This window comes from Lygodium microphyllum, chromosome 7 (assembly GCF_053477565.2).
Source record: "Lygodium microphyllum isolate KBCC chromosome 7, Lygodium_microphyllum_v1.1.10, whole genome shotgun sequence".
Classification (NCBI taxonomy): Eukaryota; Viridiplantae; Streptophyta; class Polypodiopsida; order Schizaeales; family Lygodiaceae; genus Lygodium; species Lygodium microphyllum.
Genome location: NC_141141.1, coordinates 125,805,809 through 125,833,199, shown reverse-complemented (window position 1 = coordinate 125,833,199; position 27,391 = coordinate 125,805,809). Strand labels below are relative to the sequence as shown.

At 39.2% G+C, this 27,391-nt stretch overlaps 1 pseudogene; it reads right to left on the bottom strand.

Moving 5' to 3' along the window:
- Positions 1-1,587: 1,587 nt before the first annotated feature.
- LOC148033914 (ribosome biogenesis protein WDR12 homolog pseudogene) lies at positions 1,588-2,667 on the bottom strand (annotated as a pseudogene).
- Positions 2,668-27,391: the final 24,724 nt, after the last annotated feature.

Genomic DNA, 27,391 nt, shown 5'->3' with positions numbered 1-27,391 from the left:
CTCTATACACTCTCATGTGAAAATAATCACAAGTGAGAATTTCTTTGTAATATTCACAAGTGAAATTTTCAAAGGGTTTTCCACCATACAAAATATGAAGACAATTCACATGTCTATAGCATCCATCTACCTTGATTTCAATAGACCGGTCATATAAGGTAACTTTTGTGTATGGCTCTCGATACTGCACATTCCCTATTTTAAGGTCATGTAGCATAGATTTTATATCCGAATCACAAGTTTTGTAAGCTACAATTCTTTGCCATAATCCCCACAAAGAAAATTCAACTCACATGAAGAAGACATGTTTGAGTCACCTGTACAAGTAGAAGGTGTTTCCAAATCTGTTTGTGTTGCACTTTTTTGGGTTGACTGGAGAAAGGCACCCAATGACTTTTGTCATGGCTCCACCTAAAAAATATTTCTTGGTCATCCTTGAGCATTTCCTGAAACTACGTGATTCGTGGATGATGTTTTGGATATAGCCATGATGTGAGACTTTGACTTTACATGCTCTCTGTAAGGAGTGTTTAATGCCAGGAGGCATATTCACCGCTGGATTCCGTGAGGTTTTACGGTGGATTCCGTAAACTTTAATGATCGGGGCTCATACACAAAGTGGATTCTTTGTGCGAGAAGTTGATGGGGACTCCTGTCCTTTTCGGGCGTTTCATTAATTTAGTGTGTACATGGGTGATTCCATAGCGGGTGATTCCGCAAAATGCATATTAAATTAATAAACGTTTATGAGTTTAGAGTGCGCACTCGTAATAAATTAAGGTTAGGATTTATTTCTAACCAGTTGATTTATTTATGTAGCTGAAGACAGCTAGGTATTCACTTTTGTCGGTTTAATTGTATTATTTTACTAACGATTGTGAATGCTTCAGTTGATGTGTAGAGATAGCAGCAGTGGCGGAGGAAAGCATTGGAGTCTAGCGAGTGTTCGACCTATGGATTATATTTTGATAGGCGCCACACCTATATTTTGTCATGTCTATTGAGGCATCGATTATTTATTATTATTTTGTATGCGCCTATGCGCACGGATATGTTATTTCTATTTGGACATTGTGTTGGGCGTTGTCAAAGAGATCGTGCAAGAGCTGCAGAACACAGGGTTCAAGGTACAGCAAGAAATAAAGACTACCAAGAAGATCTCGATAACACAATATTTGATGCCAAGTTCACTATATTGCTTGTCATAATCGTAGAGTTACAACAAAGAAATGGAGCAAACCCATGTTCTTTATATGCTGTCATGAACAGTTTTGGTATTTCATCCTTGGTAACCAAAGATCCTTATATTTTATTTCAATTTCCACTCTTCCTTAGGTTTTAATACAGTTTAGGGTGATCTGTAAGCAAGCTGGACAGAATGGTTCTCCTTCTTCAAGCTCTGATTCATCTTCATCAACAACTGTTGCCTTTAACTGCAATACATTTGCGCAGAATTAGAGATAGATTCCACATGATTCAGTAGAACATAGCACAATCGGTTCTTCAAAAACAATAAGTGGCCAAAACCAGCAGCAATTCCCTGATTGTATTTGTCTAAATCCTTCGGCTATGTGTTGAAAAAGAAATTCAGAATTTCTCTTCAGTCCAGGAAAGCTGCAGGATAGGCGTATTTGTTCCAGGTGTACGAGGGTCCCAAACCCTAAGAAATGGATCTGTCCCACCACCAGCAATCAGGACAGAACTCTCCCCTCCTACACTGACACATAGAATTACTTTTGAACCTATCAAAGAATCTGTGTTAACTCCAGTTTCTGTATCCCATGTTCGTATGGAGTGATCCCAAGAAGCTGAAATAATCGTATCCCTTTCACTCCAAACTGCAGCTGAATCACATTGTGTGTGTGCTTCAAGTGTGCTGACTGCTTCAACTTGAATTTCTTGAACTTCGGCAAGGGATGATGAGTCATCTAGTTTTCTCTTTTTATTCTGCACAATATTCTCTTCAATTCCCTGTATTGAGACATTCCACAGATTCAATGTGCAATCCCATGATCCAGAGCAAACAAGGTTACCAGATGTATTGGAAGCAACGCATTGAACTGATGAGTTGTGCCTTCTCAAAACTCTAACAGTTTTGTCAACAGACACTGAACTATTAGACCCTTTTGCTGATGAAAGCAGCTAAATACGAGCTTTTCGATCTTTTGAACCAGAAACTAGCTTGTAGATGTCAGATGGTGATGCTGGTGAGGAAATTGTTGCTAAAGAAGTTATTGCATCAGTGTGACCTTCCAACACTTGTGCACAGGATCCATCAGCATTCCAGATCCTTACTAAGCTGTCATAAGATCCCGTTGAGATTTAACTTGGATGGGAACCAACAACTACACTGACCCAATCATTGTGTTCCCGTGGCTTCTCTTTTTCTGGAGGAGAAATTGCATACGCATATTCTATATTCACAATGGATTCAGCAGATATATTCCTTGCAAATAGAAACTGCTCCAAAGATGTTCTGAGCAGCTCATCATCAACAAGAAAGTCAAAAGGTTGTGGTTTTTCGCGTCCAAGTAGAGCGTTAATGACCTCAGAGAGCCCGTAGCGAGTGAGATGAGCAGGCACAGAGAAGGGCGTGTTAGGCACCCAGTATTCGGCAGATAACTGAGTAGAGAACCGGACCTGCACTTGCCTCTCCTCCACCTCCATCACGACGGCTGCGGCTGCCCCCCTCTCTCTCTCTCTCTCCATCGACATCATCTTCTGTCAAGTTACAATTGTTAGGAATAACTTGAAATACATTCTGTTGTAGTCGTTGCTTTCCGAATGTCAAGAAAGCGTCACTCCTAGAGATTGTAAGGACGGCAGGAAGTCCGTTCTCTCCTTAAACGCTCCAATTCAGCAAGCAAAGATGCCATTTCTTCTGCGTTTTTCAGTTGATTGAAAGTGAATATTCTGTGTTAACACGATTTCCAGGACTCCGATGAATTAAAGCCACAGTAGCCTTATATGTTGAACCAGCCTCTAGACAAAAAGCGGCAGCAACAGCGAGAGAATCAGAGGCAAAGGCCATGGAATTGCAGAGAGAGTGAGTGATCTGAGCTTCTTGTCTACCATCGAAATTTCCGCAAGCTTCCAGATTTGCTGATGCTCTTAGCACAATCCGCCCAGGTCCGTCCTTGGCAGAGACACCCCTCCTCCTTGCACTTGATGAAGAACGCCACCGCTGGTTGTAAACAGAGGCCATGTTAGAGAGGACTACGAGCCAAACTGCCCTCGTCTCCTCAAAGGATAGTATTCGCCTTCCTTTTGTTTCATGCCCTCCTTTCCCTCTCTGTCAATCCTCTATTTTTTGCCTATCCTCCAGCACTCTCTTCCCGTGTATCCTCCTCTCTGATCTCCTTTCCTCCCTGAATTCCTCGTCCCTTTTCCTGCGTGTCGACTCCTTCTCCATTTTTGCAGCAGTTGCCTATCTTTTGGCGCTCAAAATGCCTCCTTTTTAAAAATAGCTCAAAAAGCTTCTCCTTTTTCCACCTTCTTTAGCCTTTCAAAAACTCCTCTTTAGCCTTCGTAGCTCTATTTCCTAATTAAAGAGATCCGCCCTGTTTGTGATTCCCTTTTTCAAGTTAACCACATTCCAAGCTTCATGGGAAAGGTTATCATAGTTATTCTCGCAGCATAGATATGATACTTGACTCAGAAAATCTATGTCATCGCTTGATTCATGCATTCGACATGATGAAGCAAAAGATCACTATAGAATTATAACGTGGCCTTTCAAAAGTTGAGCATATCCTGTGATTAGGACATTCCATGTGTCTAGATCTCGATAAGGAAACATTTCAAACACTGCTTGTGCCTCTGCCAGCCAACCACATTTAGCATACATATCAATTAATGCAATGCCCACATCCACATTTGTCTTCAATAGCCCTATCTTATCAATCTCAGCATGTATTCCTTAGCCCTTGTTTATAGCTCCAGCCATGCCACAAGCTTTTAAGGTGCATACAATTGTGATACTATCCAAAGAGATACCCTCCTCATGCATTTGTTTGAATAATTGTAATGTCTTGTCTCCTTGATCCTGTCTAAAGCAACCCTTCATGCTCGCCACTATACTCATACGCAGAAAATAAATGTAATCACAACAACTAAATATGTACAAAGTACCAAATCCCATGCACAACTTTTGGGTGGTTTATACACCTCAAATGCGCAGCAATACGACAGCGTGCCAGACTCTATGGGCACCGTCCATTAGCTTTATTTCCTATTTTTGTAAAAGCAAACTCAAAAGCTAAAAAGCTTGTCATATTTTTGTAATTGGGCTATTATTGAGCATGAAGATGAAAATATACATAAAAATACATGCTTTGTGAAGCGCTCACTCAAGGCATGGGGGGAGATTGAACCCAATTGGTCTCTTACTCTTGTCGTTCATGCTTTTTACATTGTTTTTTGTGCAAAAAGGTAGAGTTCATTGTTCTTGGGGACCTTCCGGGATTCACTACGTGAGCATACTGTGATCGATTTGCGTACCAGTGGTATCAGAGCGGAGCTGAGGTCAAGAGCTTCCAATCGCTACCCATCTCGAGCGAAGGCGGAGCTCCTGGAACGTCGGGCTCTACAGTCAATCTCGTCGCGAACCGTCAATACAGGCAGACTTCTGGCGATCAAGAACCCCTGTTTCTACTCTTAGATCACGAAGGACCAGGCTGTACAGGCGGAGGACCACTCCCTCATATCCATAAACAAGTCGTGGATATACAGTAAGAAGCTCCATATCTATCTTCTCAAAAAGCTTAGTATTAAAGCTTAAAGGCTTAAGGAATTTAAGAAGCTTCACAAAAATTGTCATCGAGCTGCAAGAAGATGTCCGAAAAATCTGTGACGTCAAAAAACCGGCTACCCACATCCTCCACGATCTGCGCCGTTTTTCACAATTACCCCCCCTTCCATAAGCTTAAGCTATTAAGCTTAAGACATTAAGCTTTCACAAGTCATACAAGGCAAGCAAATCACCAAACTTCGGGTCCTGCACTCCAGAAATCAAGTTCTGCAAGTCAATCGTGATCAAGTCCTGCAAGTTCACTAAGTCGGCTAAGTCTGCAACTCTGCAAGTCGGCTAAGTCTGCAACTCTGCAAGTCAGACTAGTCAACTGGAGTCAGAACTGACTAGTGCTCAAAACTCCTAGAAGGGTTGTTCCTGCGCAGAAACTCCGAACTGCAAAGTTGTTCGTGGCAAGGTATTCTACCCATACGCAGGTTCACTGAAGTATTTTCAGCATAGGAAGAAGGAAATATCGCAGATTTTCTAAAAATTGAGAAAGAAATACCCAAAAACACATAGCCTTGTAACCCCGAATTTGAGCTACGCTCATCCCGCTAACCTGATTTTGAGTGAGAAAGGTCTTTTGAGTTTTACAGGATGACGGAACCACATATGGATGATCCTATGGCTGAAGACGACTTACCTGAGCCTACCATGGAATAAAAGCTGGATCTAATCATGATGCAATTGGAAGAAGAACGAAGGGCTAGGCAAGCATTGTAAGCGCAATTGACAAAATTACAAAGAGCGTCTACCGACAAAGAAGAACCTCAAGCTGAAGATTTGATTCGACGTACCATCGACGCCACTCTTGAAGCTCAAACGATTCGCAAGGAATCAAAGATAAGTAAACGAAGTTTCAAATTTCGCACTTTCAATGGCATACGAGAAGGAAAGACTGTTTTATCATTCATTAGCCAGTTTGATGACTATTTCCATGAGGAAACTTATCCAGAAAAAGATAAAATCAAGTGTGTTACTAATCATTTGGTAGATAGAGCATCACTTTGGTGGACTGTAGTACGCAAGAGCATAGAATGTCCTGCTACTTGGGAAGATTTCAAGAAGAAGTTCATGCAGAATTTCCTTCCACCGCAATTTCATGAGAAGGCTATCAAGCAATGGGATCTATTTCAACAACGGGATCGTGAGCCTATATCACAGTATATAGAGCGTTTTTGGAATGCACTCCTACAGCTACGCATGCTTGAAGATGTACCAGAGACGACACATAAGTGGAAGTATATGTCTAGACTTCTTGGACATTACTACGCTGAAGTGAACATGTTCAAGCCTGCTACCCTTGAAGATGCCATCTCACTAGCTCACGACACTGAAGATAAGCTACGCGGTAGAGACAAACGACCACAGCAATTCCAAGCCAATGGTAATTATGGATCTAAACAATTCAATTCCAATTTTACAAGGTTTAATCCAGGTCGTTTCTCTTCACCATCTTTCCGCAAGAATTGGGCTAAACCACCTGCATTACCATCCAATGTCAATCCAAATCCTAAGCCTATTCCACAAGCAAATCGAAATGTACCCAGACTTCCAGCCATTTCAAATAATGTAACCAAAGCCAAGCCAATAGTATGCTATAAATGTCACCAACCTGGACATCTCGCAGCAAATTGTCATTCAAAGAAGCCACCAGCACATATCAACTATCTTGGAGCCATGGACGAAGATGAACATGAGGATATGCCTAATTTCACTGAAGATGAGGACGACACCACTACTACTTTCGATACTTTACCAAGTATGCCTACTCCACAATCATTATTGACTATGAAATGTTTGGTGCATGGAAAGGAAAAGACTATCTTGCATGATGACGGTAGTACTCATGATTTTATTTCAGCAAAATTAGTAAAGGAATTGAAATTACAGACTGTACCTACGCATTGTTGCATAAAAGCTGCATTTTTAGGCACTAGGTATAATGGTACACAGGAAGTGCAAGATTTAGAGATTCAAATTGGTTCATACACTGAAAGAAGAAATTTCTTAGTTGTTCCATTACAATCGAGTGACATTATTTTAGGAATGCCTTGGCGACACCAGCATAATCTAGATATAGATTATTCCACACACACAATGAATATTAATTTTCAAGGAAAATCTATTACATTATATGGTATGCATGCATCTAATGTTTTTCCACTGCTTTCGCATACTCAAGCTAAACGTGCATTACGCAAGAGTACTAAATCATATCTCATTTGGGTGAATGAATTGCAAGCAAAGGAAAATCATATGCACCCTAGGCATAAGGAATTTCTTGCATATTTTAAGGACTGTTTTGCAGAAGACCTACCACCAGGTTTACCTCCTTCACGTCCAGAAGACCATAAGATTGATTTGATCCCTGGCACACAACCACCTTGCAAAGCACCATATAGGCACAATCAGATAGAGCAAAAAGAAATCCAGAGTCAAGTTGAAGAATTACTAAAAAGAGGTTTAATTTGACCTAGCAGCTCTCCATTCGGTGCACCTGTACTCTTAGTCAAGAAAAAGAATAATACCTATCGTATGTGTATTGACTACCGAGCTTTAAATAAGATCACTGTAAAGAATAGGTATCCTATACCTAGAGTTGATGACCTTATGGACAAACTGCAAGGATCTTCTATATTTAGTAAAATTAACCTTAAGTCTGGATATCATCAGGTGAGGCTAGATAAATCTGACATATTTAAGACTGCTTTCAGAACCCAGTTTGGTCATTACGAATTTTTAGTCATGCCATTCGGATTGACTAATGCACCTGCCACCTTCAGTAGAATGATGAACCGTATCTTTTTGAAATATCAGTACTGTGTGATTGTTTTCTTTGATGATATTTTGGCGTTTAGTCAAAATGAGAAAGAGCATTATGAGCATTTGTCATTAGTTTTTCAATTATTGAAAGAAAATCAACTATTTGCAAATCCTGAAAAGAGTGAATTCTTTAAGACAGAAATTGAATATTTAGGTCATATTGTATCATCTGAAGGAATTAAAGTTGATCCTAAGAAAATTGATGCAATATTGAATTGGCCTGTTCCTAAAAACGTGCATGAGTTACGCTCATTCCTTGGTCTTGCTAGTTTCTATAGGAAGTTTGTACGTAATTTTTCATTACTTGCTTTACCATTAACCAAACTTCTCAAGAAAGGAATTGTTTATCAATGGATTGAAAATCAAAAGAAATTCTTTGACTTACTGAAACATGCATTAACCAATGCCCCTGTTTTACAGTTGCCTGACTTTAATAGACCATTCTTTCTAGTTGTGACTGATGCTAGCGGATCAGGAATAGGAGCCGTACTAATGCAAGACAATCATCCAATAGCATATTCTAGTCGTAAGCTGAAACCCTCTGAGCTGAAATATTCCACATATGACAAAGAACTATTAGCATTTGTACAAGCATTAAGACAGTGGAAACACTACTTAATGGGTTCAGAATTCATGATAAAGACCGACCAGCAAAGCATTAGACATTTACTTAGCCAACCCCAAATCTCTGACCGTCATATCAAATGGGCTTCCTTCATTCAAAGTTTTCATCCTATCATTCAATACCAACCTGGAAAAGAAAATGTAGTTGCTGATGCATTGAGTAGAAGACCTGCAATTCATAATATTTCTGTCATATCTTTTGATTCTTTGATTGCTATGAAAGATACATATCACCAGGATATTACTTTTCATTCTGATTGGAATAAATTAGTTCAAAATAATTTCATTCCTGTTGATTCATTGTCATATAATGATGGATTTATGTTTTATGAAAAGAGACTGTGTGTTACTATTCCATTCCGATCTTTTGTTTTGAATGAAATTCATTGTCCCCCATATCAAGGTCATAGAGGTATCATATCTACATTACGTATGTTAACTGAAGATTTTTATTGGCCGCATATGGATGCAGATGTATCTAATTTCGTTTCTGAATGTTTGATTTGTCAAAGAGTTAAGAGACATCATGGTAAACAGTATGGATTACTCATGCCTTTGTCTATTCCATCTAAACCTTGGGAACATATTTCTATGGATTTCATTACTGCTTTACCAAATACTAAATCTAACCATGATATGATTTGGACAGTTGTAGATAGATTTAGTAAGCAAGCATATTTCATTCCATGTAAGAAAACTTTAACAGCATTACAGGCAGCACAATTGTTTTTGAAAACTGTTTTTACTAACCATGGATTGCCCAAAGTTATCATTTCAGATCGTGATTCTAGATTTTGTAACAATTTTTGGATTACACTGTTTGCTAATCTAGGCACAAAGATTGATTTCTCATCTGCATTTCATCCAGAAACTAATGGACAAACAGAAGCCACAAACAGCACTATTCTAGATCTTTTACGTGCATATACTATCTCTAAACCACAGACATGGGACACTCATTTGCATTTATTACAGTTTGCATATAACAATACACCGCACACATCTACAAAGAAAGCACCGTTTGAAGTCATTTATGGATATAGGTTATCTACACCTGTTGCATCTTTGTCTAATAGAATTCAGAGTGCTGATGATATTGCTAGTATGCATAACAGTATTTTTGATGAGGTTAAGGATATGATTGCTAAAGCCCATCAATCATATACCAAACAAGCCAACAATAAAAGACAAGCCATGAATTTCAAAGTTGATGATTATGTTTGGCTGAGAATAGAAAAACGTAGACTGCAAAGTGTAGATAGACATCCAGTTGTCAAATTAGCTCCTAGATTCTATGGACCATTTAGAATCATTCATAAAATTAATGATAATGCATTCAAGTTAGAATTACCATCTCATTGAAAAATTCACAATACATTTCATATTAGCTTATTGAGACCATTTAGAGGCCAATTACATGTCCACCCTGTTTATGAAAACCCACCTTTATTAGAGGAAGAGACTGAAATACTTGAACCAGAAGCTATCATAGACACTGACTTTATGACCACTAGAACTGGCCGAAGGTATTCTAGATATCTAGTTAAATTTAAGAACCATCCTGTAGAGGAAGCACAATGGATGCACGCTAGAGACTTAAATGCTTTCCCCACTCTGTTAGCTCCACATTGAGCTGATAGCAATTGAGGTCAATTGCTATCCCACCCCGGGGGTATGATGCCAGGAGGCATATTCCATGGTGGATTCCGTGAGGTTTTACGGTGGATTCCGTAAACTTTAATGACCGGGGCTCATACACAAAGTGGATTCTTTGTGCGAGAAGTTCATGGGGACGCCTGTCCTTTTCGGGCGTTTCATTAATTTAGTCTGTACATGGGTGATTCCATAGTGGGTGATTCTGCAAAATGCATATTAAATTAATAAACGTTTATGAGTTTAGAGTGCGCACTCGTAATAAATTAAGGTTAGGATTTATTTCTAACCAGTTGATTTATTTATGTAGCTGAAGACTGCTAGGTATTCACTTTTGTCGGTTTAATTGTATTATTTTACTAACGATTGTGAATGCTTCAGTTGATGTGTAGAGATAGTAGTAGTGGCGGAGGAAAGCATTGGAGTCTAGCGAGTATTCGACCTATGGATTATATTTTGATAGGCGCCACGCCTATATTTTGTCATGTCTATTGAGGCATCAATTATTTATTATTATTTTGTATGCGCCTATGCGCACGGATATGTTATTTCTATTTGGACATTGTGTTGGGCGTGCCAGACTCTATGGGCACCGTCCATTAGCTTTATTTCCTATTTTTGTAAAAGCAAACTGATCAAAAGCTAAAAAGCTTGTCATATTTTTGTAATTGGGCTATTATTGAGCATGAAGATGGAAATATACATAAAAATACATGCTTTGTGAAGCGCTCACACAAGGCATGGGGGGAGATTGAACCCAATTGGTCTCTTGCTCTTGTCGTTCATGCTTTTTACATTGTTTTTTGTGCAAAAAGGTAGAGTTCATTATTCTTGGGGACCTTCCGGGATTCACTACGTGAGCATACTGCGATCGATCTGTGTACTAGTGTTTGTAAGTTTGGTCTTCAAGGACACAAGTGTAGCCACTTCTGATCATACTTACATACAACTCTTACTCTTCCTTTGTCTTTATCGTCATTCAAGGTTGCCTCAACAAGCTCAAAATTAGATCCTGCATGATTTCAAGCTAAAAGTCACAAAGTTAATATCCAAAAGGATTAGGGATCAACTATAAAATGCTTGCACATGCAATCCTTAAACGAAACCGAATTACATCTCTTTTCTAAACTAGCAACTACTATATATGAAAAGACGGTTTACTCAAGGTCTCAATTTTTAGAGAAAAGTGACTTGCCTTCATGAGTGCTATTGAAAATATTTATCTCTTCTACAATAGCTAAAATATTTGTCATGTCATCTTCATTGCTTTCTTCTATATCCTTTCAGCCAACCTTCAACCCTCGATTCATTAGATACCTTCTCTGATGTGCTTGATTATCTAATACATGGGTTCTCATTAAATTGGAAAGGCTTGAGTAGGAGGATTGCATGCTACTTACTCCTGATCCATAAGGAGATCCACATTCATGGCACCATACTTGAACCAAGGGTCCACCATCTAGATCTACTCTGGTAAGGTCAAACTTATCGTCTCTTGGTGGATTGATGTACTCTCACATTGGGCTAGCCAACTTTCAAGTGTAGACTTTGAAAGCAATGTGCTCTTGAGCTTATTTATAGCTTGCTTTGTGTTATCAACTAGGTTGTGCATAGCTTGATCGCTTGCTTTGAAGCTTGTAGCATCTAGAGTATCAGTCAAGTCCTTATATATCTGCTTTGTGGGACAAACCTCACCCCCAATCTCATCTACTATGATTGAATGCCTCCTTATAGTGATAAAATTGACATTTTCTACATGTCAACTGTAATGAAGCATTCAACCAGGAAAAGAAATCTAACTAAAATTGAAATAGAGATAAAATAACAAAGAACTATTGCACCAAAACATCTTGCCATGTATTAATGATGAGAGTTCCAAAAATACATGACAGCCATGGCTGATGCTTCATCTAGCAAGAAGAAAGCTAACATCAAGAAAGCGAATAGTAAACTTTTGTGAATGAGCCAAAAGATATCTTCTCTTAGCCTCTTGTCTTCTTTATTCTAACTTCTCATCTCCAAAGTTAAGGGTACATTTACATAGGCAATGGCTGAATTTACAAGGGCTGAAAATTACAAGGTATGGAATTAGCATGATTCCAAAGTACAAAAATATCAAGGTATTTTCTTTTATGACAAACCATCCCATCCATAGATGGTTTTGTCCTCAAAATCAAGGATAAATGGACCAAATCCAAGCCAAGGATGATAGTAATCATGTCCATGTAGCCCTGATATGATAGGAAAGCACTGTCCATATAAGAGTAAACTGGCTGCTGTCCAAATAGGACCGATTTACAAAAACTGTCATAAATTTTGATAGAGTGGTCCAAATGACACATATGAAGTATAAAATCCCTAGTATCACCCCATAATGTCAAAATAAATTTTTGATAAAGTCAGGACAGTATCATCCTGTAATAACCAAGGAAAATCATTCACATAAGTGGATGGTTGCCAAGAATATTCCTCTATAGGTAAGCTCTTCCACTTAATGAGGTACTCAGTAAGAGTATGATTTTTGAGCACTTTTTCTCTCTTTCCAATAATACTTTCAGGTTCATACATACAAGTCCTGCTTCATCCATTGGTGGCAACTCTTCCAATACTTGCACATTAGGTCCAACATACTTCTTAAGCTGTGAAACATGAAATACATCATGTATTCAAGTGGAAGAAGGTAGTTGGAGTTTATAAGTAAGCTCTCCAACTTTGTCCACTACCAAATATGGTCCATAGAATCTGTGAGCAAGCTTATTGTTCCCACCCTTCAATGAAGCATAGTGTGTCTTGGGCACTTTAAGAAACACCCAATCTCCAACTTTGAAGTCCAAATGTCTTCTGTTCTCATTGGCATAGGCTTTCATTACTTCTTGTGCTTTCCTAATGCTATCCTTGCATTGTCTCACGAGCATTTCCATCCTTTCCAACTGTTCCTTTGCTTGGGGGTTGATATCTTCATGAAACAAAACTGATGGGATTTGGACTTTGTACCCACAAAGTGCTTCAAATGGGGACATACCTATGCTCATGTGATACGTGTTGTTATAGAAAAATTCAGCAAGGTGGATCCAACAATCCCATAAAGCTTGTGTGTCATGATAATAATGCCTAAGGTACACTTCCACCCAGTGATTGACTCTCTCCGTTTGCCCATCAGTTTGGGGGTGATAGGCTATACTAGGAGTGAGAAAAGTACCCATAGAAGAGAATAGACTTCTACAAAAGTTTCCCATGAATTTTTATCTCTATCCGATACTATTCTCATTGGCATACCATGCAGCTTGAACACACCTTCCATAAATTGCTCAACCACTTGCCTTGCTGAATATTGTATTTTGGTTGGAATAAAGTGGGCTGATTTAGTCAATCTATCAACAACCACATAGATACTATTCCATCCATGACTAATAGTAGGTAATCCCATTATAAAGTCCATGGAAATGTCGGTCCATTTTCTCATAGGAATAAGTAAAGGCTGAAGGAGTCTGGCTGGTAATAAAGTGGAGTCCTTATTTTGTTGGCACTCTAAACACTTGGATACATGCTCATTGACGTCCTTCCATAAACCCTTCCAATAAAAAAATTTATGAACCTTGTCAAAGGTCTTGAAAAGACCCAAATGACTAGCCATTGGTGATGAGTCATCTCATGGAGCACTTTCAGCTTGAATTTACTGTTAGGAACCAAGTACACTTCATCCTTAAACCATAAGAGTCCATTATGCACTTTGAAATTTGGAAATTCTTCATCATGTCCTTGCTGTAATTTCTGTAAAATCTAGACAACATGCTCATCTAGCACATATTCTTCTTGGATGTTGTTTATCCAATCCTTATAAATTGTAGACACTATAGATAAATTGCATGCCCATATTCTAGATAATGCATCAGCCACAACGTTATCCTTTCCAGCCATGTATGCTATTTCAAAATCGTATGACTGCAAGGTAGCCAGCCATCTCTTTTGCTTGGGAGAAAGGTTGGGTTGTGAGAGAAAATACCTCAATACCCTATGATCACTTTTGACTTTAAAATGTGTTCCATAGAGATAATGATGCCATTTCTTGATCGCATGTAGAATAGCAAGCATCTCTTGCTCGTACACATGCATCTCCCTCTCTTTCTCATCAAATTTTCTGCTCTCAAATGCAATGGCACCATGATCTTGAACCAAAATAGCCCCTAAACCTCCACCACTAGCATCCGCATAGATGGTAAAAGTCTTAGAAAAATCAGGGCAAACTAATATTGGGGCTGAAACAAGCAATTGCTTTGGCTCATTAAAGCTCTTGTCTACGATTTCGTCCCAAAAGAAGGCCTCTTTTTTTAGCCGATCAGTAAGAGGAACTGCAACATGAGCATAATTCTTCATAAACCTATGGGAAAAATATAATAACCCAAGAAAACCTCTTAAAGAAGTAGCATTAGTTGGGGTAGGCCATTCTTTGATGCATTGCACCTTCTTAGGATCCACTTTGATTCCATCTTCTCCCACTATATGACCCAAGTATTCAATTTCCTTTTTCATGAATGAACACTTAGTTGCCTTGGAAAATAGTTTGTGCTTCCTCAATATATCGAAGAATTCTTTTACATGCTGTAAATGGTCCTCTTTACTCTTGCTATAGATCAAAATGTCATCAAAGAACACCAAAACTGTCCAAAATAGCAAGGACTGAAGTATCTTATTCATAAGAGATTGGAATGTGGCTAGAGCATTGGATAAACTAAAAGGCATAACCGCGAATTGATAGAGGCCTCTTTTCGTCCTAAAGACTATTTTAAACTCATCTCCTTCCTTCATGTGTATTTGATGATACCCCGATCTCAAGTCAATCTTGGAGAACACCTTAGCATCCTTCAATTCATTTAGGAGGTCATCTATTCTAGGTATTGGATACCTATTCTTGATAGTGACCTTGTTAAGATCGCGGTAGTCGATACACATGCGAAAAGCACCATCTTTCTTCTTTACAAGAAGGACCAGAGATGCAAAAGGCGATTGACTTGCCTTGATGAGACCCATTTCTAATAGCTATTTCACTTGGCGCTCTACCTCTTCCCTTTCCACTTTGGAGAGGTGATATGGTGGTTTGTTAATAGGCTTGGTGTTGGGCAACAAGTCTATAGGATGATCCACTTCTCTTTTGGGAGGAAGAGGAGTAGGTGAGTGAAAAATATCATCATAATCCTTCAGCAACTTGCAAAAACATGGGTCTATGTCATTGGTAGGAGGAGAGGGTGATCCTCATCAATCTCTGAAAGAAGAATAGTGAACATACATGCCTTTGCATTTATCTCATTTTTTATCTTCTTGGGGCTGATCACCTCCATTTTCTTCTTCTCAACACCATGTAGAATTACTTGCTCTCCACACCATTGAAATTCCGTTTCCAGCTTATTAAGATCCATAGTAAATCTGCCCAAAGATTTCAGCCAATTGTAGCCAAGTATAATGTCAATGGGGCCCATTTCTTATGCGATCAAACTCACTGATGTAGTGCACAATGGTGATAGAGTAATAGGAACATTTGGGCAGTATTGATTACTATTTTCAAAGTCTCCATTTGCCACTTGGATCTTTAGGGAAGAAGGCATATCAAGTGTACTCAATTTCAACCAATTGAGTGATTTGGAATTAATAAAGCTATGTATGCTGCCCATATCAATGATTATGTGAGCGGCCCTTCCATTGATTTGGCCTTTGAGGCATAGGGTATTGTCCCCTCTTGAACCACTCCATGCGTCATTTGATATGGAACATAGTGAGGGATGTAAATTAGTCCAAGGATCATCCATGTAATGACTGCAAGATCAAAAGGAAAGCCATCCATTGGGTCATAAAAACTCATCATGGATACTCTCTTCATTTTCATGCATCTCTTCTTGAGTAGTAGAGCCTTCAAGTTGTGCTAGACTTCCCTCAATAGGTTCAACATCATAATCATCTTCAAAAACCATACTAACCTTCAAATTCTTGGCCTTACACTTGGACTTATGGTCGGTGACCATTTCTCCTCGCACTTGAAGCATAGCCCTTTGGCATACATTTCTTTGAGCTGGGCATTAGACACATGCTTGCCTTGGGTAGGGGCTAAAATTTTGGCACTAATATTAGTCATTTTTCCATCAAAATTATTTTCAGCATTAGATCTGAAATTGCTGCCCTGCTTTGGTCCATAAACAGTGGGGAAAGTTGGTATCTTGTTGTAGGTATTGTTGTGAACATTTATTGGCTTCCCACCATGTTGAAAATCAGTCCTTACATGCCCATAATGGCCTGATGTCTTTGGGAACTGTGTAGGCTGAAATAAATGCCTTGTTTTTGGCTGGAAACTCTTGTATTTCTGCCCATAATGCTCAGCCAATTGAATGGGAGCTTGCAAAGATGTAGGCTTCATGGCTCCAACTTCGGATGATAAGGTAGAATCCAAACCAAATATATACTTGTTCAATTTGGCACTATCGAAGACTCCATAAACATACATTGAGAGGTTTAAAAAGTGATTTGAATACTCTCTAACCAAGAGACCACGTTGCTCAAGGGCATACTATTTCTTTTCCAAGTGCTCTTTTTCAATGGGAGAGACGAAGACTTCAATCATAGCATTCTTTAGTGCTTCCCAAGATAAGAAGTCATGCCCTTTCTTGTCATATATCTCCACCAAGTATATGCATAGCCTTCTAAATGAAGGGATGCAAACTTCACTTTGGCATTTTCGGGCCTTGGATAAAGGGAAAAGTACATCTCCAATTTGTCAAACCACTCCTCCAACTCCGTGGGTGAAGGATTCTCTCCTTTGAAATTTGAGATGACACTTTTATCTTTATACTCTCTCCCATATTGAGGTGGTTGCCCATTGTGGTGCTGTTGTCCATTATGGTGTTGCTGTCCAAAAGAGTCACCAAATGAGCCTTGTCTAGGGAATTCATTATTCCAAGTTCCTTGTGCATATGGGGTTTGTTGTCCATACTGCATACCATAACCTTGTGACTGGAAATAATGTCCTTGAGGCTGAAAATGAGTGTTACCCATATTGGAAGGTTGTCCATGGTACCCTTGATGTTGTCCTTGCATAGGAGTATTAAATGGTGGTTGCTGTCCATTGTTTTGTTGAGGTCAACCATGATTGGATAAAGGGCTTGGCCTATTAGGCTGAACTTGAGTATGAGGATTGTGTTGTTGCTGTCCATAGGAGTTTGGGGCTGAATTCACATGCCCTTGTTCATGCCCACCAATATTTAGTTGAGGATAGAGTTGTTTATAAAATGGATTGCAACCGTGGATGTCCTCTTCATGCCTAGAGCTTGCTTGAACCCTATCGTGTGGATCTTGCCCATCTGGCTGAGAATATGCCTTTGATTGATGTGGCTGAGGCTGAAATGAAGTGGGATGTATAAAATCTTTAGCCTTTGACGATTCCCCAATCTCAAATTGTCCTAACACTTTTGGAGTAGAGGGTTTGGGTTGCTCTTTAGCCAAAGGAGGGTTTGGAACATTGGGACCAGCTGTAGGCAACATCTTTTCACTAAAGATAGCCACTAACTTGTCAATACCCATCCTCATACCATCAAAGCCTGATTTCATCTCTTTAATATCATTTGAGAGTTGTTGTAGGTTGTTAGAGTTCATGGAAGCATGGGACATCTCAACTCCATTCATTGGTTGATTGATAGGAGAATCAGTGAAACTTACATCAACCTCTTCATTCTCATAATGCCTGTGGCATATAGCTTCTTTAGGGGTTTCATGTTCATGCTCATGTTGGTATTCTCTCAGCTCTTCATTGATGGTCTTCAAAATAGGATCCTTTTTCTTATTCCTTGCCATGAGTAACTTCTTGTCCTGTATATACAGTTGAGGAAAAACTCAAATAACTTGAGTTCTAGTGGTCTGAATAACAAGCTCTTTGGCTCTTCTTGAAGCTTGAGAAGTCCCCTTTCTAAGGAACTATCAAGTGTTGAAAGTAGTTGAGTATAGAAAATTTTGTAAATAGTTTACTGTAGCTGTCTGGATATTCCTGCAACCTGTGAATGCTCTTTTTTTGATCATTTAGTGACTTGTACCTTCAATTTTCATGTATGTACCAACCGTGTAGACCTGTAAGGGAACTCGATACATCTGCCAAAGTTGAAAATACTCCCTACAATAACCAAAATGATTGAATAATCCACTGTAGACTACAAGATTAATGGGGCCCTGTTTGTATACCTTGTCCCAAAACCTCAATGCTGATCCAATGTCAAAAATACCATGTTGAAAACTGAATTCTTGTTTCCTTGAGTGGTACCTACACCTGAACTTTAAATGCATGGGATCTGAGACTTGAGGGCTGTGAAAATTTTCCTCTCAAGCCGGTTTGTGCTCCCCTTCAGGGTCCTTGTCAGTAGGGGAGGGTCACCTCTCTTTTGTCCTACCAACTCGCACGGCATCCACTTTTCCTCGTGGGTATATACATGGCAGTTCAATGCTAGGCTCTAAAAATCAGCATGAAATGCATGGAATGAAAAGATTTGATTGCCCCTTTTATGATATGTAAGAACTTGAATGGAATAGGCTGAAATTGAAATGGGGATAGGTAAGGGATAACCTCAGTAGTGACTCAGTGCTTAACAATTCTTATTCCACTTACCATTGGGTAAAATTTTACTCATGTCAATGAACAAAAAGAGCAAACAATTCAATATAAGGGTTAGGTAAATGAAATGAGAATTTGAGGCACTTGGAAGTGATTATTTTAGTGAATGAGATTGATTATACAATGATCAATCACTAACATAGCTCTGTGGATTTCCCATGAAATGCATTTGATAGAATGGATGGGATTCTTTATTAATTCCCTTCCTTCAATTGACATTGGCTTCCCCCTCCATGAATCCATCAAGAATCCACTCCATTCTTCCACAATGGTGGGAAATCCATACAATGTTGGTATATCCTTTGTATAGAGGTTTCAGGAAGTGAAATTGACCAAAAGCCCCATGATCTTGATAAGAAATTTGTGAAAATAAGCTTGCTGTACAAAACTGTCAATAACAAGGTTCCATGGGAGAGAGAAGAGTCCACAATAGAGAGAAATGTTGCCAAAGTTTGAAGGAGATCACTTGTCAAGTGCTACAAAGCATGAATCATAAGCAACTTAAGCTCCATAGCTCATCTTTAGCAAGAAATAGGCAAGAATATGCAGCAGGCACAATTCATGCTGTTGCCTACTGCTGTGCTCTTGGACAAAAATGAAGCATATGGTGCCATTTCACCATTCCATTGAAAGCTTGAGGGATGGAGGACAAGGCTATGAAGTCCTTTTGCATGATAGAAGTCACGGGCAAGAGATTTTGCTTAGGATTTGGCCATGGATTCTTGAGAGAAGCTCAAAGGAAAAAAAGGAAGAAACCCCTATTCTTGAAAAGTAACTCAAGTTTGAACCAAACTAAGTCTTGTAACCTTACTTTTGTCCAACTTACCCCAATTTTTGGTCCAAAACTTGGTCACGAGTTGCCAAATTGGTTGGAGCCCGCCATTGTCCATTGGTTCATGCCAAGAACCTCCATCTTAGTCATGGTTTGTAAGAGGTCTCTATGTCAGACCACGGTTATGGAAGAACTAACTCTTGTGCTTGAATTTAACTGTGGTTTTCACTCCCTAGTCACTGCAACTAAATCTATTGCATGAAAATGACTTCTGACAGGATCTAAACTAATGCTCTGATACCAATGTAATGAAGCATTCAACTAGGAAAAGAAACCTAACTAAAATTGAAATAGACATAAAATAACAAAGAACTATTGCACCAAAACATCTTGCCATGTATTAATGATGAGAGTTCCAAAAATACATGACTACCATGGCTGATGCTTCATCTAGCAAGAAGAAAGCTAACATCAAGAAAGTGAACAGTAAAAATTTGTAAATGAGCCAAAAGATCTCTTCTCTTAGCCTCTTGCCTTCTTTATTCTAACTTCTCATCTCCAAAGTTAAGGGTACATTTACATAGGCAAGGGTTGAATTTACAAGGGCTAGAAATTACAAGGTATGGAATTAGCATGATTCCAAAGTACAAAAATATCAAGGTATTTTCTTTTATCACACCAACATTCTTCTTATATTGGGCTTAATGTGCAAAATCCACTATTTTCATCTTCATCTTCAATGATATATTTTAAATGAACCACAAAAAATCCAATCATGTATTATCTCTTCTTGGATTGCACTGTATGTGGAATCAGCTACAACTCGAACATACCCCAAAAGCACTTTCTCACTAGATTTATGCTAAAAAACCTTCATGCAAGTCTTTAAAGCCATGAGTTGTCGGCCGCCTTGTATCTAGGTTCATGATAGAAATAGAGATGATAAAAATCATTAGCTTCTTAGGGACAGGAAACATGCACTCACGTCAAGGAAAAAATTCACAAATGACTGTATTATACAATAGTATGTGCATAACAAGTAATTGTACCATGTAACATAGATATGATTTGTGGTTCCACTACTTGGTGCAAGCACTACTTCTTGCTCACTGTGACAAATGTATTTTACTTTTTATTTTACATTTACAATATACATCCATGGATAAATTCATAGGTTATCTAGAAACAAGATACAATTCACCATATTAAAGCCATGTCAAAACGATACAAGCCTCTATGCAAGACATTCCATTGTTCAACAGAAAAAAGAAAAATAGAAAAGAGACGCTGTAAGATAGTGTGAAGTGAAGTCAATAACCAATACTATATCATGATTAACATGGCACCACAAATTATTCATGTGGAAGTTGGCTCCATTTCCTCAAAGGGGCACATGGCCAACTCCCCATTCATGCTAGGATGCCTGTAAACAAGCTTGTTCATCTCTTCAAAGGAAACCTTCTTATTAGATCTGTATTCATCATTTTTTCTTCAAAAAGTTGAGATAGGTGTCTTATCATTTGAAAGGAGGGAGTGATAGCTTTTGTTAAGTCAAAATAGTTTGAGGCATACTCATACAATTGACAAATCTCCCTTGGCACCCATCCCAATGCATAAACATCTAAGACGGGTGTATAACAACCCTTCAATGCTATATCTTCTAACTCAGGGGGTAGCCATTTCCTTTGTGTACGATCTAATTTGCAGTGATTCAATTTTCTTGCATATGTTTCATCATCGTCATGACACTCTCTAGGTGGCTTTGCGAATGCCCTTCGTTACTCTGAGAAATCCAGAGCCCTGCCCCAGTCTATTATTCCCACATGGCACACTTCACCAACGAAATCCAAAACAATATGTCTTGGATGCAAATCTGTGTGCATCTACCTCGCTTTATGTAGCCGACACATTCCCAAATTTAAAGTATGCATAACAGAAAAGACACATTTGCAAAATATAGTGATTCATCGTATTTGATCACTTGCAAATTGATTATCTTCATCACGTCTTCTCTTGCCCCTGCATGGGTGAAAAAATCTTGTGAATCCTCCACGCGATGAAGGGAGCCGGGTCATGAAGTCTTGTGCTTCATCTTATGGATTCCAATTTTTTTCACTTTGAGTTGCTAGTGCTCATGTGTTCTTGCTTTTTGTCAATGTTATGCTCACATGGTATCATATAGCCAATGTTGTTGGTTTGTTGATTTTTCATGTTTTTGCAGTTTGTTCCATGTCTACTTGGCTACTGATCTCTTTTCTATTAGGTGAAGCTAATGCATTTTTATCTTAACAAGAGTTTCTTCTCTTTGTGTTTGTCCTCGTATTTGAGTTTTGAGTTTTTGGGGTTTGCATTTTGCATTTTGCGTTTAGGGTTTGAGTTTTGCTTGTCTCAAGATGGCTCATTTTTTTCTAGGAGTTTCCATGTCTAGTTGCTCCCATGCCCTAGCTGATCATCTATCATGAGAATCCCTCAAAGAGACAAAGAGGAGTAGGATGACCCAGACCTTCTTGATGCTTCCCCTTTTTTAGTCAAAACTATAACCCCATTGTATGCAGACATAGCCAACTTCTTGGCAATGCAACAATATCCTCCTAGTATCTCCAGCCATGAGAAGAAAAAGCTTCTATTAGAATCAGCCCCCTATACCTTGTTAGGTGGCGCTCTATATAAGAAAGGAAAGGATGAAGTATTGAGAAGATGGATTGCAAAAGACAAGATTGGAATAGTGTTGAAAGAATGCCATGACAAGCCCTATGGGGGATACTTTGCAAGAGAGGTGATAGCTAGAAAGGCCTTGCTCATAGGATACTGGTGGTTGACCCTCCACAAGGATGCCTATGACTACTACAAACATTGTGATGCTTGTCAATGGAAGGGAAAGCCTACCAAATCTAGTGCGATGCCACTGTAGCCCATCCTTTCCCTAAATTCGTTCGAGAAATGGAAAATTGACTTCATGTGGCTGATCGATCCGCCAACCAGAAGGAAGCAGAACATATATATTTTGGTCTGGTATGGACTATGTAACAAAGTGGTGTGAAGCTAAAGATCTCAAGTGGGATGATGGCAACAATGTGGCCATGTTTCTATACGAGAACATCATCACCTATTTTGGCAATCCCTTAGAGCTAGTCAATGATAGAGGCACTCACTTTCTCAACAAGATTATGGAAGAATTGACAAAGTTGTACAAGATTCACCATCGCAAGTCCATGCCCTACTATCCTTAGAGCCAATGGCCAAGTCAAAGTTATCAATCATATCCTCTACTTGATCTTGATGACAAGGACGATTGCTACACATTGCCATGATTGGGATGATTGACTTACGGAGGTCCTTTGGGTGTACATAACCTCCTATAAGGTTTCTATAGGATAGACCCCTTTCCAACTGCTGTATAGGAGGCTGTCTTCCCTATCGAAATGAAATTGCCTTCTTTGCGCATGGCTATCAAAGAGCACTTGGGAGATGATGAGTCCGTGCAGTGCCATCTCTTGCACTTGGATGTCTAGATGAGACCCACAGGATGGCCCTATAGTGTATGGAAGCTACGCAAGATCGAGTGCAATGTCATATCTTGCTTATGACTCATGTTTTGGCAAGTTTTTGGGCAAGCTTCAATAGAGATGGATGGGCCCCTATAAGGTACTTTCTATCAACCCTAATGGCTCTATCCAAGTGCACAGAGGTGATGCTTCTAATTATCCCTTTCTAATTAATGGCTATTGCTGTTGATAGCTCCTTCATCCCTTGCGTATTGATAAGAAAGGCTTATCCTAATGCTCCTAATAGCCCTCCTTCTTTTTTTGATGAGGTGGCCTCGGTCTTTTAGCTCCTACCCTTACTGCCAGATCCAGTAGAGGTGGCAAGGATGGTTATGATACTCAATATTCTTGTTAATCTTATTTTTTTAAAAAAAGAAAAAGAAAAAGAAAATAAAAAATGGTATGGGAGAAAATGAATAAATTTCTTGTCATAACACGCTTGTTTCAAGAAAAGATAGCACATACCCTTGAATGGGAAGCTGGCTGTGGAAAAGGTGGCAACACCTCGCAATCCATGATAGCTGAATTACTAGCAGAACTTTTCCAAGATGTAATTTCAAAGCTACCTCCCTTGGTGCAGTATATCTTGCAACTTCCTTAGTGCCTTTGACTCCTACAACATCAGACAACATTTCCAATGTGCAATCTAAGTACCACACTTGTTGGCTACCTCCGTGGGTACACCTCTTCATCAAACAATACAAGTTGACATCATTAACCAGACGAAAATAATCTTCATTGACAATCCTTTGATTGATGTGAGCTTTCATCCTAACCAGATGGGGATGTGAGTATGGACTACCCTCTATATTTATCAAATGAGTGTGAGATAGAGGGTGGGGTGAGTGACCATAGTCTTTGCCTTTATATTCAACTAAGAGGTGAGATATATGACTAGAGTATTGCATGCACGGAATGGCCTCTCAATGCACAAAGCATAATTTGTTCTTGTGCATGGCACTATAAGGCTCTGTGGCCTTCCTTCTCACATTGTATGCTAACATAGGGCGGGATACACTGTTGCACCATCAATTGCACAAAAGGCTATGCCAGATTGGTTGGGATGTACTGATACACCATCAACTGTGCACACTAGCATACTCCCTCTGAACCATCCCACTTGTTCATTTCTAAACTGGATGTGAGATATGAATTTCAATTATTATCCATCGAGTGACGTGATTCACGGGGCAAATTCCTGATTTATCATATTCACATGAGCGATTGTTGAGATGAGTGCTATATACTTTGTCATCATTAACACCTGAATCAGAGCTCTTCATCAACAATGCTACCTCCTTGGGTGCTAATACAGGGTCCCGGCCATGCTGGACGAGTGTGATGTGGTGAGCCATGGTATCTCCTACCGCAACACCTACAACCTTTCACTATCAGTGACGGTTCACCTCAACCATCTGCAAATCATGCCAATTTTTTCTAACCCTATCCTTTCTTCTTACAAAATTGTATATCATGTTTTAATTGTGGGGACATTAGAGTCTAGTTTGTTGTTAAGACTTAGGTTCCTGTTGCTTAATATTCCCTCCTCAGTAAGGTCTTAAGTATGGGGATGCGTCCCTATGCATCTATTTTGCATTGCCTCATGAAAATGCCCTTTTTGATTATTCATGTATACCATGTACAAATTTTGTCTTATGGGGTCCCTTCCCTACCCACGCATTGTTGTGATGCTTCGTGTCTACCACTACGAAGACACTTTGGAGTGTTCTGATGATAGTCATCTCTGTGGAGGAGAACTCAAGGTTCTGAGATGCTGATCCATTGTCAGCTTCAATGCCATCTGTGCTTGCAAAATCTGTCACAATTACGTGTGGCTTAAAAGCTTGTATGACACTTGGAGCTCTAGGTACATGCCAAGAAATACACACTTATTCAAAAAAATTTGGTTTAGAAACAGAGTTATAAGTGAGTAGTACTCTAGTGGACATGTATCTCAAATGTGGCTCACTTGTAGAAGCACAACATGTATTTGATCAACTACCAAACCAGGATGCAATATCATGGAATGTACTTATTGTTGGATATATTGACCATGGGCTTGGTGAAGAAGCATTTAATTCCTTGGAGAAAATGCAAGTTCAAGGTATATCTCCAGATGAATCTATGTTTGTGTGTGGTTTGAAAGCTTGGGGGATAGTGAAATCCATAGATAGGGGACAAAAGATACATGGTGAGGTCCTCAAAAGGGGATTTGAAAGTAGTTCTTCCATTGGCAACACCATAGTGGATGTGTATGGCAAATGTGGATTACTCACTACATGCCAAAGCTGTGAAATGGGACCTCTTAAATTTCTATGGGTATTATATGAAAAAGGATCATAACACAAATCCTAAAGTGCCTCTGGCAAATACTCTAATAGACATGTATGGCAAGTGTGTCAATATGAAAGATTCTTAGAAGGTTTTTGATGCAATACTTAGTCCAAACCTTGTGACATGGAATACATTAATCATAGGATATGCATGAAAAGGGCAGTGTGAATTTGTGTTTCAAATATTTGACAAAATGAGGAATATGTTGAGAAATGTGCAATCACATCCACTATAGCTGTTTGTAAGGAATAACAAGGCAAAGAAACACATTGCAAATAAAGCCTTAGACTAGGTCATGTATGCATGGTTTTTTAAAATCATGGTTGGTGAATACCAAGGTCACTTTCCACCTTTTTTTACCTACCAATACCACCTATTGTAAGCCTATAAAAGGCACTCATCCCCACACTCATTTGATGAGTTAGTATCATTCAATTGTACTTGCATTATTCTTGGATAATATCAATTTTTCCTCTTTGTCGTTACTTATGCCTCATTATGATTGTCTATTTGCTCATCAATGATCCTCATTAGCATGCATTCTCAATATTCTAACATGGTATCAGAGCTGGTTTCAAGCTAATGAGTCATTAGGCCAGTGATTGGGTCATTCCGGTTTGAATCTCTGGCTCTCTCCACTTTCCCATGAATCTCTCACCTACCCCCATAGTCACCCACCTTTAGTGGAGGGTATGAATCTCTCAAACCAGGCCCTTTTAACTCCTACTTTCTTCTGGGGAACTCTTCCTATGCTCCAAGCACTCCTCTCTCCTCTCTATCACCTCAAAGCTCGACATTATTACCTCTCTTCTCCAGCATTGTGCCTACATCAGCTCGTTGCCCAAAATGCACCTGCAACTTGCCATACTGCTGATGCCACATTTGCAGTCCATGATCTTCATAACTACTGAGAGCTGAAAAGATGAGTGGGTTGCCTCTTACCCACCTAGTCTCCAATCCTCACTAAGAGAGCTAAAGAATGGCACCACCTAGTCAAAGGGAGGATGGGCTAGGACATCCCTTTCCTCAAAGAGAATGAAAAGAACCAAAACATAACTTCACGAGAGAGAATTTGTAGCCCATCTTAATGGAAATGAAGATGATGGAAGGTTAAGAGAGGTGATGGCTCCTAAATTCTCCCATGAACATATATATAACATGAGGAAATAAGGATTCCCCACCAATAGATCATATGGCAAGTCTTACTTAATAAGTTTAAGTATGAATGTAGAGGGAGAATTAGAAGAGAGTACATATGATCTAGACACCATATTAGAATATGAGAGAGAAAGAGAGAGATGAGAAGAGAGGGAGACAAGAGGAGAAGAGATAGAGGAAGCTTGCCATTATGTATTCATGGAATGCTACATAATAAAAGAGACTCACTCATAGCTTACCTCAAAGAGATGAACTAGAATGAGGGTGTTCTACAGTGCTCTCATGTGCTTGTCATTGTGTTTCTTTACATCTCCATGGGTACCTTATATAGCCTCCATGAGGGATTGGATTAAGGTAATCTTTTTGATTAACATAATCCTAGATGATGTATGGCATATTTGAAAATATGGAGAATAGTGGATGTGACAAGTCCCCACATTGGTCATCATGCAAGAAGCCAAGGGTGGTGGTAGACAAGCTAGAGAAAGAGAGCTAGATTACAAGAGGTGGGTGCCAAAAACACATTATTATAATATATTTACAATAATGATAAAATGGGAAGTTGATGTGATAAGGGTGAAAGAGAGAAGAAAATTGCATGCAGGCAGCAGTTTGCATCTTTGTAACTTCAAATCGGTGAAGAATCTGAAAAAAGTTTCTTCTGCAACTTTGTAGACCAGCAGGTCAAAACCAGTTGGGCAGTGCGGGAATTTTCTTGAAATTTGATTTTCCCTGGGATTTATTAAAATGTTAAAAAATGGCTTCCAAAAGCTGCTTTGACTTTAGTTCCTTATATGTATATAAATACATATAAGCATGTGACAGAGGGGGTCCATGCTTGTAAGCTTTTGTGTAAGATCCAAATGACACCATGTTGTAGACATTGACTTGTGTACAAGGGTGAGGTGTCCTCTAATGATTGTGAGTCATCCCAAATCTTGGTGATGTAGGTGGAACCCATGTGTAGTTGGAGGCTAGTCCTTTGAAAAAATCTATGTACTCACTCAACCCCTAGGTATAATCCATTTCCACCTTCATTAAGATAA